Raw genomic sequence first — 12820 nt, forward strand, 5'->3', positions numbered from 1 at the left:
TCAGTGGGAGCGGGGCTGTTACCCTGTGTGTGTACGGGATTGTTCTCACGCCCCATTTCCTTTGTGGACAGAAAGAAGGGTTATCAGGAGCCTGCACCTGCTTCCAGCTGAGGAGAGGAAACACTTCTGGAGGGGGCAGAGGGTGGTGGTGGTGTCTCAGGAGTCCAGGAAAGAGCAGGGCTCTTGTTGGACTCGGCGTGGTAGAGACTGATACTGCAAGCTTGTGGTCAGGGTGGTTGGAAAAATCATTGCCGTCAGCAGGAGAGGACTCAGAATTAAAGTCATCACCCTGATGATTTGTAGAACTGAGCTGCTGGTGTAAGTTTGAGCTGCCCCAGGCCACAGAGGACACGTTCCCCAGCCCATGGCTCAGTAAAGGATGTAGCTCCCCTCCTTGCACTGCCTGCTGCCTGGCTGCTCACGAGTGAGGAGCACCCCAGCTGCCCCCATCGCCCTCCCAGCTGCTTTTGGGCACAGCTGGGGCTCTTGGCTCCATCCCACGGCAGTGGTTTAGTCCTGGGGACCCCCAGGTCTGTCCTGGTTGTGTCCCAAAAGCCCTGGAGACCCAAAGGAGATGTCCAGACAGCTAAGCTGCATGGCCTAAGGAAAGGGAGGGCAAATACAACTGAGTTAAGGGGTGATCATGTTAGTGTGATGCATTAATGGGGAAATTGAGTTAAAGGGCTTCATCAGGGATGTAAAGTGAGTTGGTAGCAGGCTGGAAGTCTCCTAATGGGTGCTCTCCCCTGGGTTTTCTACCCTTTTGTGGAGCCAGGACGTGCTGTTTTGAGACAGTACATTAACTCGACACTAAGAGGCTTCCTAGAGGTGGGTGGGGAGGAAGAAGCCAGGAGATGGAGGGAAGCACTAGAGAGAGCAATGCTGAGAGATGCAGCTCAGAGGGTCATGCTGGATCTGAGCTCCCCTGTGACTTTGGGCATGACCAAGAGCCAGGACGCTCCAGCACAACAAGGTGCTGACTCAGCTCTGGACACAACAACCCCAGCCCTTCCCTAAAACCGATGTGTCCTTGGAGATACCTTTCCACCTGAGGAGTTGGGCAACAGCACAACCAGGTCCCCCCCGGCACAGGGCACCCAGCAGCTCTACTTACCTTTGTGTAATAAGGTTAAATCACTGCCTCATCAGAGCCCTCAGATTAAGTCACCACCTTGCTGGATCGATACTATTTTCCATGATGCACTTGTGACACTAAGTCTGGGAGATGGATTGGTGCTGGGAGGCTGAAGCGCTGCAGGGGAGCTCCAGTTAGACCCAGCGCTGGGCAGGGTTTGTTATCAGGGGGAAAATAGCAAATTTCCATGGAGAGCAGCAGCCGATGGGAGAGGCAGGAGGTGTGGTGGTGTGGGGACATGAGGACAGTGCCCACGTCTCCTGGCACCTCGTGGGCCTTGGTGCTGGACCCCGTTTTAGACTTGCAGGGCTATAACAGGGAGAGGGTCCTTGTCTCTGAGGAGCCTGTGGCAGCAATGATCTCCTCCAGGTGTATCTACACTAGAAGCTCGGGCTAAAATGGGCTGTTCTCTCCTTCCCTCCCTCCCATTCCCCTTCCCTCTGAATAAGGTCTGGGAGAGGAGAGGCCAAAGGAGCAGCTCCCATGGGGTGATCACAGTGGCAGGCAGGTGCCCAGGGCTGCCTGATGCCATACTGACCCCTCTGCACAGGAGAAACATCCTTCCCACCCCAGCAGCCACCATCACAGAGGCTCCCTGTCCCCACTGTCCACAGGAACTACCACCACGTACTGGCTGGGGTGTGACCAAAGGAGCCCTCCAGCTGCCTCGAGCCCTCTGGAAAGATGTTAACTGGTGTCCACCAGGTTGCTTGTGGCTCAGCTGGGGACTGGATCCAAGCGAGGAGTCCCCCGGGGCTGAGTTTGGGGTGAATTGTGGGGCAGTTTGGGACCCTGGGTGCCAGATCACTGTGCTCTGAGCTGCAGCCAGACCAGAAGAAGTTTGTGGCCAGAGTGAATCCTGGCAGTCCCACATCCCAGCCCTGGGACGTTTGCACTTCTGCCAGCGCAGGGAGGCTCAGAGTGGACACCTCTGCCCTTTTCAGTGGGGCGGTGTGGACCAGAGACCACCCACCTCGTCCCAGCCACCCGCCCCGCTCCAGATGCCAGGACTAAGGTCACTACTGCATCTCTCACCCCCGCCTCCCTTGCCCCGTGCCTTTCCCACCTCCCTCGCCGCTCTGCCCCCGGGACCACTAAGCACATGATTCCCCGGCGCTGGGTGCTTGTTCAGCTGGCCGGGAGGAGCAGGCAGGGCAGCTGGGTGGGTGGTGCAGAGCAGGGGCTACAACCCCCTCCCTGCTGCTGCAGCTGAACACCACACCATTGGGCGCTGGGGAGGGGAATGGGACCGGTTGGGTGGGTGGACTGGGTGGGTTTAACCCTTCCAGGACAAGCCTGGCTCTGTTGAACATCTCTGTGCAAAATCAGAGCCTTCTGCAGAGCCAGCACATCTCAGCCCCCTCACTGGGAGCAGGGGGGGAATTCAGAGGAGCGATAGTAGCCCTAAAACCATTCCTCATCCCCCCAAACCCAAACACCTCCTGCCCCCAGGGTGCCCACATCGCTGCCAAACCAGAACTCCTGGGTGGTGGCTGTATTTTCTTTCTAAACCTGTAACAGCACCATTTATTTGAGATATTTGGCATCAAAAATGGGATTCCTCCTCTTAATCCCTCTGCCGACATGCCCAGAGGTGACCTAAGCGGCTGTCACAGCCTCGTATTTGGGCAGAGGCGGAGGAGTGGGTACCAAGGCAGCAGGTTGCTGCCCACCCCAAGGCATGAGGGGGGGGGTGAGTGGGTGCATCTGAATAAAATACTAAGGCAACAGGAGGAGGGCAAAGCTGATAAAAATGCCCAGAGCAGCTGAGGCAATGTGGGCAATGAGGTGACACCGCAATCGGCTGTCACTTATTTTGAGGCTTATCGTCTCTGGCTTGCTTAAGAAACCTTGTTTTTTCTGTCCCAAGAGCCCTCTTAGGAGCCGAAGCATTTCTGCAACCCAAACATCTCTGATCTGCCTCCAGCAGCGATGCAAGAGAAAGTCCAGGGAGCAGGACAGGACCCGTTGTGAGAAGTGGGGTCTGCTGGCCTCTTTGGGCTGAAAAGGTCTGATTTAAAGGTGAGAGGAAGGAAGAAACTTTCGCGTGTTTCTGGCTCACGCAGGGAGCAGTTCATGAGCTGATGCCCGCTCCGGGGAGCTCATCCCTGGCCTGGAGAGCGGGGAGAGGGCACACAGCTCACGTCGGTGCTGCCAGGGCAGCGGGGATGTCCCCGCGGAGGCAGAGAGCTGAGCTCTTTGTTCATCCCTGCCCTGCTACGAAGCAAGAGAAAAATGCTCCTGCCGAGCGCAGCCAGAAATAACTCGGGCCTCCAGCAGGCAAAAAGCTTCCAAGGGGGAATTTTAAAGTGCTGGGAATTCGGCCTCTCAGCCTGTGCTTCGGGCTCCTCTGCTGTCGTAATGTCCCAGGCAGGGAAAGGCAGACCCTGAACACAGCCCCGCTCCTGATGTCCAGGAACCAGCATCCCAACAGGGAACAGTTCACTCCCCGGCACCCCAAGACCCGCTCAGCCCCTGTTTTCACCCCAGTCTTTTCCAGCACCATCATCACCATCACCATCACAGCTCCTGCCTAGAAAGGACGCTGGTGATGGACAGCACTTCCCCTGTGGGATGTGCTTCAGGGGCTGTGATGCCCCAGCATCCCTCCAGAGCCCTTCACTTTGCTGCATCGCTGGCTCAGGATGCCCCTGAGATGAGGCCACCTTGCAGTGCCAGCCCTGCTGCTGGTGAGGCCAGAATTCGGGTATCTGTAAGGGGAATGTGATAAGGATGAATAAGCTTGATTGGCCCCATTGCCCACGGGAGGGAGGAGTTGGGGGCAGTTAAAAACAGGCCTTTCCCATCTCTGGGAAGGACAGCTAATTCCTGCTCTACCCAGATGGGATTTGAGTCACACTGTGAAGAAAACAGTGTCCCCGTGGCACATGTCAGAGGCTGCAGGGAAGATAAATGTTGCTTCATTGCTCTGGTCCCACTGTTCATTCACCTACAGGGATCTTCTGGCCAGCTTTTCCGTGTGTCAGCATCTTCTCACCACCCCAGAGCAAGGGCATCGCATGGCAGATGCTCCACGGAGGAGGAGACACCTCGTCACGCAGCAACAGCTCTGCTCCAGCTCCTGGGGTGGCTCAAGGCTGCTCCATCCCTTCGCTCGGGGATGTAACCCAGTGCATTGCTCGGCTTCCAGCATCCACGTGCAGGCTGCAACCTTTGGAAACCTCCCGGGCCCCTGATCTGTCCCTGCACACCCCAAACTGCCCCTCTGGTGCAGGACACCAAGATGGAATGAACCAAATGGTCTGGGCACATGCAGGAGGTCACTGAAGACACGCTGGCTTTGCAAAACAGATCCCGTGATGAACACAGGATCGTCTATTTATTTTAATTTTTATAGGGGGCATTTTCCCTTGCCAGGAGCTGGAGAATAGAGGACCCGGGTACCATCTGCCCAGGGGACTGGTGAATCATCCTATTTTCCAGTTAACCGCACTTGTTTGCTTTGGGAGATCTCCAAGTTAAGGGGGAAGAAAAAGAAAACCCAACCCATGGATCTTTTCCCACACAATAAGAAAAATGCCTTTTCTTTTTTTTTTCTTTTTTTTTTTTTTTTCCAAAAGCCAGTGTCAACTCTGCTTTTACTTAGCAGTGGGCTGGATAAAAATAGACAGTGAAGTCATGACGCCTTCAGAAGAACCAGGTATGGCCTGGGGAGAGGGTGAGTGAACTCAGGCCTGGGGGAGAGGGACAAAAAGCCAGCATGATGGAGACAGGCAGGGTTTTTGTCCCAGGACCATGCTGGGACAAGGAGAGCTGCTTACCCCAGTGCCTTGTGATTTCCCTGGCACGTTGCTGGGAGAGGCAGGAGGCTCTTTGGTAGATGCACCAGAGTTCAAGCTGTTGTTCACGTGATGCGGATGAGGCTGTGGCCCAGCAAACACCAGGAGATCAGCTCTTTGCAAAGCCGAGGCATTCGGAGCTTGAGGCACACTGGAAAGCGAGGGTAGTGGCAGGGAAGGGAAGCCAAGGGGTTGTGCTCCTGCTTTCTCCAGGACCATATTGCTGCAGCCTCCTCTCTTAGTTTTCTGCTCAGATCTGGCTTTTTCTCCTGTTTTATTGCCCTGCCAGGCCATGAGCACGCTGGGCTGCTTGGAAGGAGCGTGCATGTGTGTGACTTTGATGTCTCCAGCTCAGGGCAGGGGCCCTGGAAGCCACTTGGCCACCTGGAGCACCAGGAGGTGCAGCTGATGCCCACATCTCAGTTCTGCTGGCGGGAGGCTCCTGTGGCAAAGCCTTCATGGGGCTTTTCGTGCAGGGTTGGAGCCCGTCCTGAGCTCGGCCAGGCTCTGAGCTGGGGTGGCTGCAGGTGAAGATCCTCTGGGGCAGAGTCTCTGCAGTGTTTCTGCATCACAGGAGAAATCAGGGACGTGAGGGCAACTTTCCAGCCCCCCAGGGGAATGTGAAAGCCCAGCACGTACCAGGGAAACGGTGAATCCCTCCTGCAGGGCTGGCTTGTGTCAGGTGTGTCTTGGTTGAGTGCTGAAGAAGAACCCAAATTGCTGGTCCTCCCCAGCCCTCATTGCAATGGGACTCTGTGGCGTCCCCGCAGCCACCACACAGCTCTAGCTCTGCTCCTGCCAAAGCCACCGCTGCTGCATCGGCTTTGTACCCTTGCAACCAAGCACCAACTTCGGTCGTGACTGAAATGAGTTTGGCAGGCCTCAGCACGGCCTTCCATGGGTATTTCTTTACGTGCTTGGAAACACCATGGTAGCTGCAAGGAGATGCCAATTTTACGTAGCAAAAGGATGCTGCACAAGCAGGGGCGATGCGCCCTGCCAGAATGGGGGGAGCTGGAGCTTCAGGCTTTTAATTTTCAGGATACAAGGTGAGGGTTTTTTTGCCCTTCTACTTAAATAAATAAAAACTTCCAAGGAAAAAAAATAATCCCTGTGGAAACCTTAGCCTCACCCACAAGGAAGGAACCTTCTATCAACAAGAAAATTCACATGAGGGGAAAAACCCATGTCCTTTTCTGCTCAGCAGCAAACGCCTCCACCCGCTCCTGGACGCTGAGCCACGGTTTCTCTGCAGCAGGAGGCTGGAGAGGCGCGAGGGGAATATCTGCATTTCTCCCCGATCAGTCACTAGAACTAGCATTATCGCTGGAACAATGGGCTCAGCCCAGACCCGCCTTGCCAGCGCGGCTTCGCTGCAGCGCTCCCGGATTTATTTTTGTCCGGGCTTGGAGCGGGATGCGGAGATCAGGTGACGGTGCCCGAGGAGTGCTTGGCATCGCCTGTCCTGCCGCCTTGTGTGCACACGTCCACGGGAGTAATGAGCAGGCAGGGATGATGGAGCGGGGCTCGGCAGGCAGGGTGGCCACGCTCTGGTTACTGGATCCTTTTCTCTTGGCTGAGCCCGCTGCGGTGACCAGCTCGTGGGAGAAGGGATCCTCTCTCACAGCGGAGGGACCACTGATGCTCCCACTTGCCCTGGCTCATAGCTTTGCAACTCAGTCTAGGGAACCAAACCCAGTGCCTGTGCTTTGGCACTGCGATTAGGACCTGGAAACCAGTTTCTGATGGAATTGAGTCATGGGCATTAAGGGAGGTGGCCGAGGAGACACGCAAAGGACTGTGGCAGAGCCGGAGAAGCCCAGCTTCCCGAGGACCAGTGCAATGTCTCCATCACTGGGCTCGCCTCCTTTCCATACGGTTTCCATGCTGGGTTGTGTTTAAGCAGTGACTGAAAACCTAATTCATTCCCGGTGGCCCCATGCTGTCCCAGAAGAGCAGTCAGCCTGACAGATGTGGCTGAGATAACCTTTGAGTTGGCTAGTTTGACAAGGTAGCCAAATCTCAGCAGTCTTGGACACAACAATAACTACTGAGGGTCCCTGGGGCACATCAGGGAAACCTGAGCTTCTTTCTGACTCCAGAAAGCACCAGGACACGGGGGCTTGGGGCAGAAGCTGGGTTCCTGCCCCGTCTGGGGGATGCTGGGATGGGGTATTTCCCCCCCTGCTACCTCTCAGTGCCACGGGGACATGGGGCGTTCCCAGTGTGCAGTGGTCAGCTGTGCCATGCAGACCAGGCTGGCAACCAGCCATTCGGACCTGAACCTCCCAACCTGGGCTATAAACCAACCCAAACTCTAGGTCATGCCAGTCCTGGACTGTGGCATGTTCAAAGCCTGGATCAGAGCCATCTGCGAGGATGAACCAATCCCAGACTGGCCATGGTCCCGAGTAGGGATTTTTTGGAGCGTCCTTCCCCCTGAGCCCCCAAATATCCTCTTCCAAAAGCACCCAGTGAAGCTGCTACAGCAAGGAGCCAACCTTTGGCTGTGACACCTGCGATGCTCTAAGTGAAAACATCCCCCAGCACTACGGCTTGGGCTCGGCTCTCCAGAAGCGATGTGAAGGTTCCAGCGGGGGTTCAGGGACACCCCCCCGGCTGCCAGCATCCTTGGCCACACAGGGGCACCTTGCACACAAGAAACCATCTCAGCTCCATCCCCAGCCTCAGCAGAGCCCCTTCTCGGAGGCGAGTGTGGCCACAGGTTCGCCCCCTGCTTTCTCCATCAGCTGGAAACAATCTGCATCACTGGAGGTTTTTATTTCCCAGGGGGCTGTGAAGAGAGAGGAGCCTGGAGTTAATCAAAGTCTGGGGAGTGCACAGGAGTGGCCACGGCTGGAGGAACCTCACAGGCTTCTGTGCTGGAGAAGGGGCAGGGCTGTGCTGGGGTCTGGGGAGATGGGGCATGTGGAGGGCCGGGGCTTTGTTCAGTGAGTGGCACCGTGGGAACATGAGGAACAAGACTTTAATTTTTTGGGCGTGGGATGAGGAGAGGGTGCTGTGCTGCAGCTGGGGGTCCAGGCAGTGCTAGAGGCATGTGTAGCATCACTTGATGCGCACGAGTGGCCCAGAGCCCTGCTATATGACTCGACGCACAGGTCCAGCCTGACCTCAAAGGGAGCCAAGTGCTCTGTGGCAGAGGCTGGGGCTCACCCTGACCCCAGGGGTATTCAAGCTGCAGTCTGTGAGCGGCACACTACGAACATCACCCTCCGTGGGACAGGCCATCCTGCAAAGAATCCTCTTTTATATAAATCCTAGCATATGATGCAAGAGTGGAAGGAGCCTACCCTGCCCCAGCAGGTCATTTCAGGCTTGGCTGAGCTTCTTTCCTCTTCAGGGGATGCTTGCCAGCCTCTCGGAAATGGCACCGGTGTGCTCTGCAGCCCAGGCACAGCACCGTCAGTCGAGGACCTGCTCTCCGCACCTCGGAGCAGCAAATCCCTCTTGCAGCAGGAGGATGGTGATGGACAGAGTGGGAGCAGCTCCCTCTGCCAGCCCGGTGCCGTCCTCGCCGAGCAGGAGGCAGCGGTACCTGCTCCCACGTCGGGAACTCATGACTGAGTTCTCATGGGCAGCAGGGACACAGTGACAATCCCGGCCTTGCCTGCTGCTCCCTGTGGTTTCTGTGGCTTGTTGTCACGTGTACAACAGATGATTTATGTTGACGCTGGGCCTTCAGGGAATGCTTTATGGCTTGTGGCATATGGAAATATATGGACCCCTCTGGGGTTGCATTGAGACTAACACAGCTCCAAAGGACTGACCCTGCCGGTGCCTCCCAGCTGCGTTTCCCTGGATCACCGTGTTTGGATATCTCTGATGTTGAGATCAAAGAGCCTCTGTTCATCCACAGGACTGGAAACACCCAGTGGCAGGGACGCAGGCACAAAGTACCATCCTCTTCTGCACCCTCAGCATAACCCTTGCATTGCTGCATGGAGAAAGGACACAAACAGACACAGAAAAGTAAAATTGTGGATCTCGCCCATCAGTCCTCCCGTGGGGAAGATTATCGGACTGCTCTGCTGGATGAAATTCTGCAGACGTTTAACCCACAGGAGCTGACTGCGTTGCATTTGAGGTATGTCCAAGTAGGATTTGTACCGGGGGTCCGACGCACACCCCAGTCACTGAACTGTCACGGTCAAGGCAACGTGTCTTTCTGGGTTTATTAGGGAAGGTGTCAGGGACCTCGCAGCCTAACACTGTAAGGCAGCCAAGACTGACAGGCCAGGGCTTCTTCTCTCACTCTGCTGGTGTGCCACTAATTGCAGCTATCCGTAATTAAAAGTCAGTGATGTGGCTTTGCTGGCTGCAAGCCCCCGGCAGAGGATGGGGTCGCCCCTGGAGCCTGGCACACTCCCTGCCGAGCCAGCGTCGGGCACTGCAGAGGAGCCAAGCATCCAGGAGAGTCTTCAAAATCAGAGCCAACCTTGCTGGAGACGTGGGGCAGCTGGGGGGTGCCCCGGCCCCCGAGCCATTGCACTGAGCTGGAGTGAAATGCTCTGTGCCAGCTGCAAAGTCGCTTTCCAGGTGACAACGGTGAGTCTCCGCTAACCACACGGCGCTGGGAGCTGGGGCCTTGCAGCGGTGATAGAAAATCCCACGACAGACTCTCGTGAGCTGGCAACACTCTGCCTCTCCCAGGGGAGAAGAAGGGCCAGCTCGCTGCCAGGCACTTAAAATAAGACAAAGTAAAAGCTTTAGAAGCGCAGGTTCCTGTTGGCTTGTTGATTGCTGATCTAACAGCTCTTTCTCCTTCCTTATCTCCATGTGAGAACAACGCAGTTTTGGTTCAGGTATGTCTTCCCATGGGATAATAATCTCTCCAAGCAAACTCATCCTGAGCCAAGCCAGGAGGAGCAGCCAGACTCCAGCACAAATGTATAATGTAAGTGACTCCGGAGTGATTTCATTAAGAAGTGCTTGTGCTATTACTGCACGAGTTGCATCAATACAAACTCACAGACAACAGTGAATTTGCACCCCAGACACATCTTCAACCCAAGCACGTGTCCTGCTCTCTCAGGCTGGAGCAAATAACGTGACTTAGACCTTTTCATACCCGTACATGTCCTGGTTTGAAATCCACGGGCCAAGGGGGTGTTAATTATATGTCAGGAATGACGTCAGTTAAAAGCTTGATTGATGCTTTTGTCACCTGGAAAAGCTGGAGAGGAGAATAGAGACATCAGCTTATATCGCCTTAGAGGTTGCCTGAGTGAGGTCTTGGGAGAGGGATGATGGTTTGGGAGAGGGTAACCTGCACGGCAGCTCCTTCAGTGGGACCCTCCCTTCAATGGGCGCGTCTAGAAGAGGCAGAACAGGCTGGTCTCTCTGCTGGGCACAGACATCTTGCAGGTACTGGACAGCAGGCTTTGGAGAGTGGCTCGAAGCCTTCAGCGTGGTGCATCTCCCTGGGGAAATGGGGAGGATCATGCACAGATCCTCTCCCTGGCCCACAGCTGGGGAGGGCTTGCAGATGGAAAGCTCGTGGCTCGGGCTGGCTGCTCTCGGCAGGCTAATACCTCTGGGAGAAGGTCGGGTGGGCAGCAGCAAGGGCAGATCCTGTTACAGGCTGTCACACGTCACCCTCGGCTGCCAGAGCCTCCAGAAAAGTTTTGGGATGTCTTGGAGGGGAGCTGGTACTGCAACCCCTCCTCCATCAGCGGGCTTCCAGGGGAAGCGATGGCAGCCGGCCGTGAGTGGTTGTCCCCGCCGTGGCGTGGAGCAATGCAATAAACCCCAGCACCAGTCCCTGCTCTCCCGTCCCTGCACTGCATCCTCCATGTCACCGCATCGTGCCCTGCTTCCCCATCCCAGCAGGACCTGGCTGCCGCTGGGCAGGCCACCGTGCCATCCCACCGCAGCAAATGTCCCAGCAGAGAGGGTTTTTCTTGCTGAAAAGCTGCTTAGCAGCTTAAGGAAACAATAAAAGTAGTATTATCTTCAATGGCGAGGCAGATGGTTTGGATGATTGGTTTGACTTTTAAGCTGGATTTGAGCTACAGATATTCTGATTTTTAACAATTTTTGGCTGGTCAGACTCCGGCGGCGTAATCCCCAGATTCCTGCTCCCCATAAATCCAGTCCTCTCTGCGACAAGGGGCTGCGGGATGGAGACCTGCCCTGGGGGGGGGCGAGCATGCAAAGACCTGCATGGGAGGGGGCACCCAGACACCCACCGCCTGGGCTGGCAACCACCCAACCCCGCTGCCCCCGCCGCCACGGCCACCACTAGCCCTCCGTGTGCTGGGTGTCACCGCTGCCACCGCAGCCTTGCCACCTCGACCTTGCGGGGACGATGCCCCTCTCTGCTCCCCTCCAGCGTGGGCGGCAGCGCTCTGCAAATCCGTCGCTGGCAGGAGCCCAGGCCCGAGCTTCTCCCCCCCCCACATTGTCTTTTTCAAAGGGATTTATTTAGTCTTTCTCCTAATTATCAGGAGCTGCGGACTTCCCCCTACCATCTGAGCACTGTTACCAGCCCGCACCGCTCCTCCTGCCGACACCGAGCGCCTGTTCTTGCCATCGCCCCCACACCCGGCATCATTATGGTGCTGCCGTATGGAGCGCTCAGCGGACGACGTCTTGCTCGCTGGGGCACGGCCGGCAACCTTCTCCACCCCTTCTGCAGCCTCGGCTATCCAGGACACCCCCCCAGGGCACGGGGATCTGCCTTGCTCTGGGGCTTGCAAGCAGCTTCCCGTGCGTTTGGCCTGAAACAAGGCAAAGAAGAGGTTTGGGGATGAAATCCAGGTTCAATCCCATTGGAGTTGGGGAATACTCCTCCGGAGGGCAGCTCCAGCCAAATAAAAGCCATCCCAGGGGGTTCATGGTTAACCCTGGTGCTGAGGGACATGCAGCACACACCCAGGCACGGAGCAGGGTCTCGAGTTATTAATTACCTGGCCCAACTCCCCCGGCTGCCCCCCCTGAGAAAAGCCATCACACCCAGCGCATCCTTCGTATTAGAATCATTTTTATTTAGCAAATCTCCAGAGCATTAAAATAAAACTCCCATAAAACAAGGGTCATCTTTGTGTTTACACTGAATTCGTAAACTGGGCAAAAGAGGAAGACTTCTACAGAGGTCAAAGGTCACCCAAAACATCCCTTTAAGAGAAATAAACATCAGTTTTCTGATCCGATCGCGAGCTTCAGTGCTGGTCGGCAGTCACCAGCGAAGCAGAAGGTACAGGAGGGAGGGAGGGAGCGATGGGGGTGAAGGATGCGAGGGGGCTCTATGCGGTTCGGTTCAGTCCTGCAACCAGGCAAAATCTCTTCCCTGCTGCACCCAGGTCATGAAACACCAGGGGGAAAAAAAAAACTGTTTTAAGGAACAGGGGTGGTTTTGGGTCTGTTTGCGAGCAGCAGCACAGAGGCTGCAGGAAGGCGAACCTGGAAAGGGCGAGCTGTGGCTGAGCGCCAGCGGTGCCCAGTGGGTACCAGGGAGGAGAAAACAGCTGCTGGCAGCGGGATGCAAAGCTGTTTCTCCCCGGCTACGCACCGGGCAGCCGGGACGGCGAGCGGGGCCGGCCGGCTGCACGGCTGCGAGATCGGCGCCCGATCCCCAGCAGCCTTTCCCCTGCCGGTTCCCCTGGCAAAGCGCTGCCAGAGCTGCCAGGCTTATCTTTAGTCTTTAGCTTCCCGCTGGGCCTGGCAAAGCGCTGCCAGAGCTGCCAGGCTTATCTTTAGCTCTGTTCCCTCCCTCGCCCCCGCGCCCACCTCCTCGCCGTGCACCGCGTCCCCGGCCCCCACCAAAACATGCCGTTATATAAGCGCTCGCGGCAACCATCTGGGGCTGAGTCAGCCACGAACCCAAACGGACAGCAAGCCAACGAGGCGGGGACGCCAGCCCCCG

Source organism: Aptenodytes forsteri, unplaced genomic scaffold (assembly GCF_000699145.1).
Source record: "Aptenodytes forsteri isolate BGI_AS27 unplaced genomic scaffold, ASM69914v1 Scaffold55, whole genome shotgun sequence".
Taxonomy (NCBI): Eukaryota; Metazoa; Chordata; class Aves; order Sphenisciformes; family Spheniscidae; genus Aptenodytes; species Aptenodytes forsteri.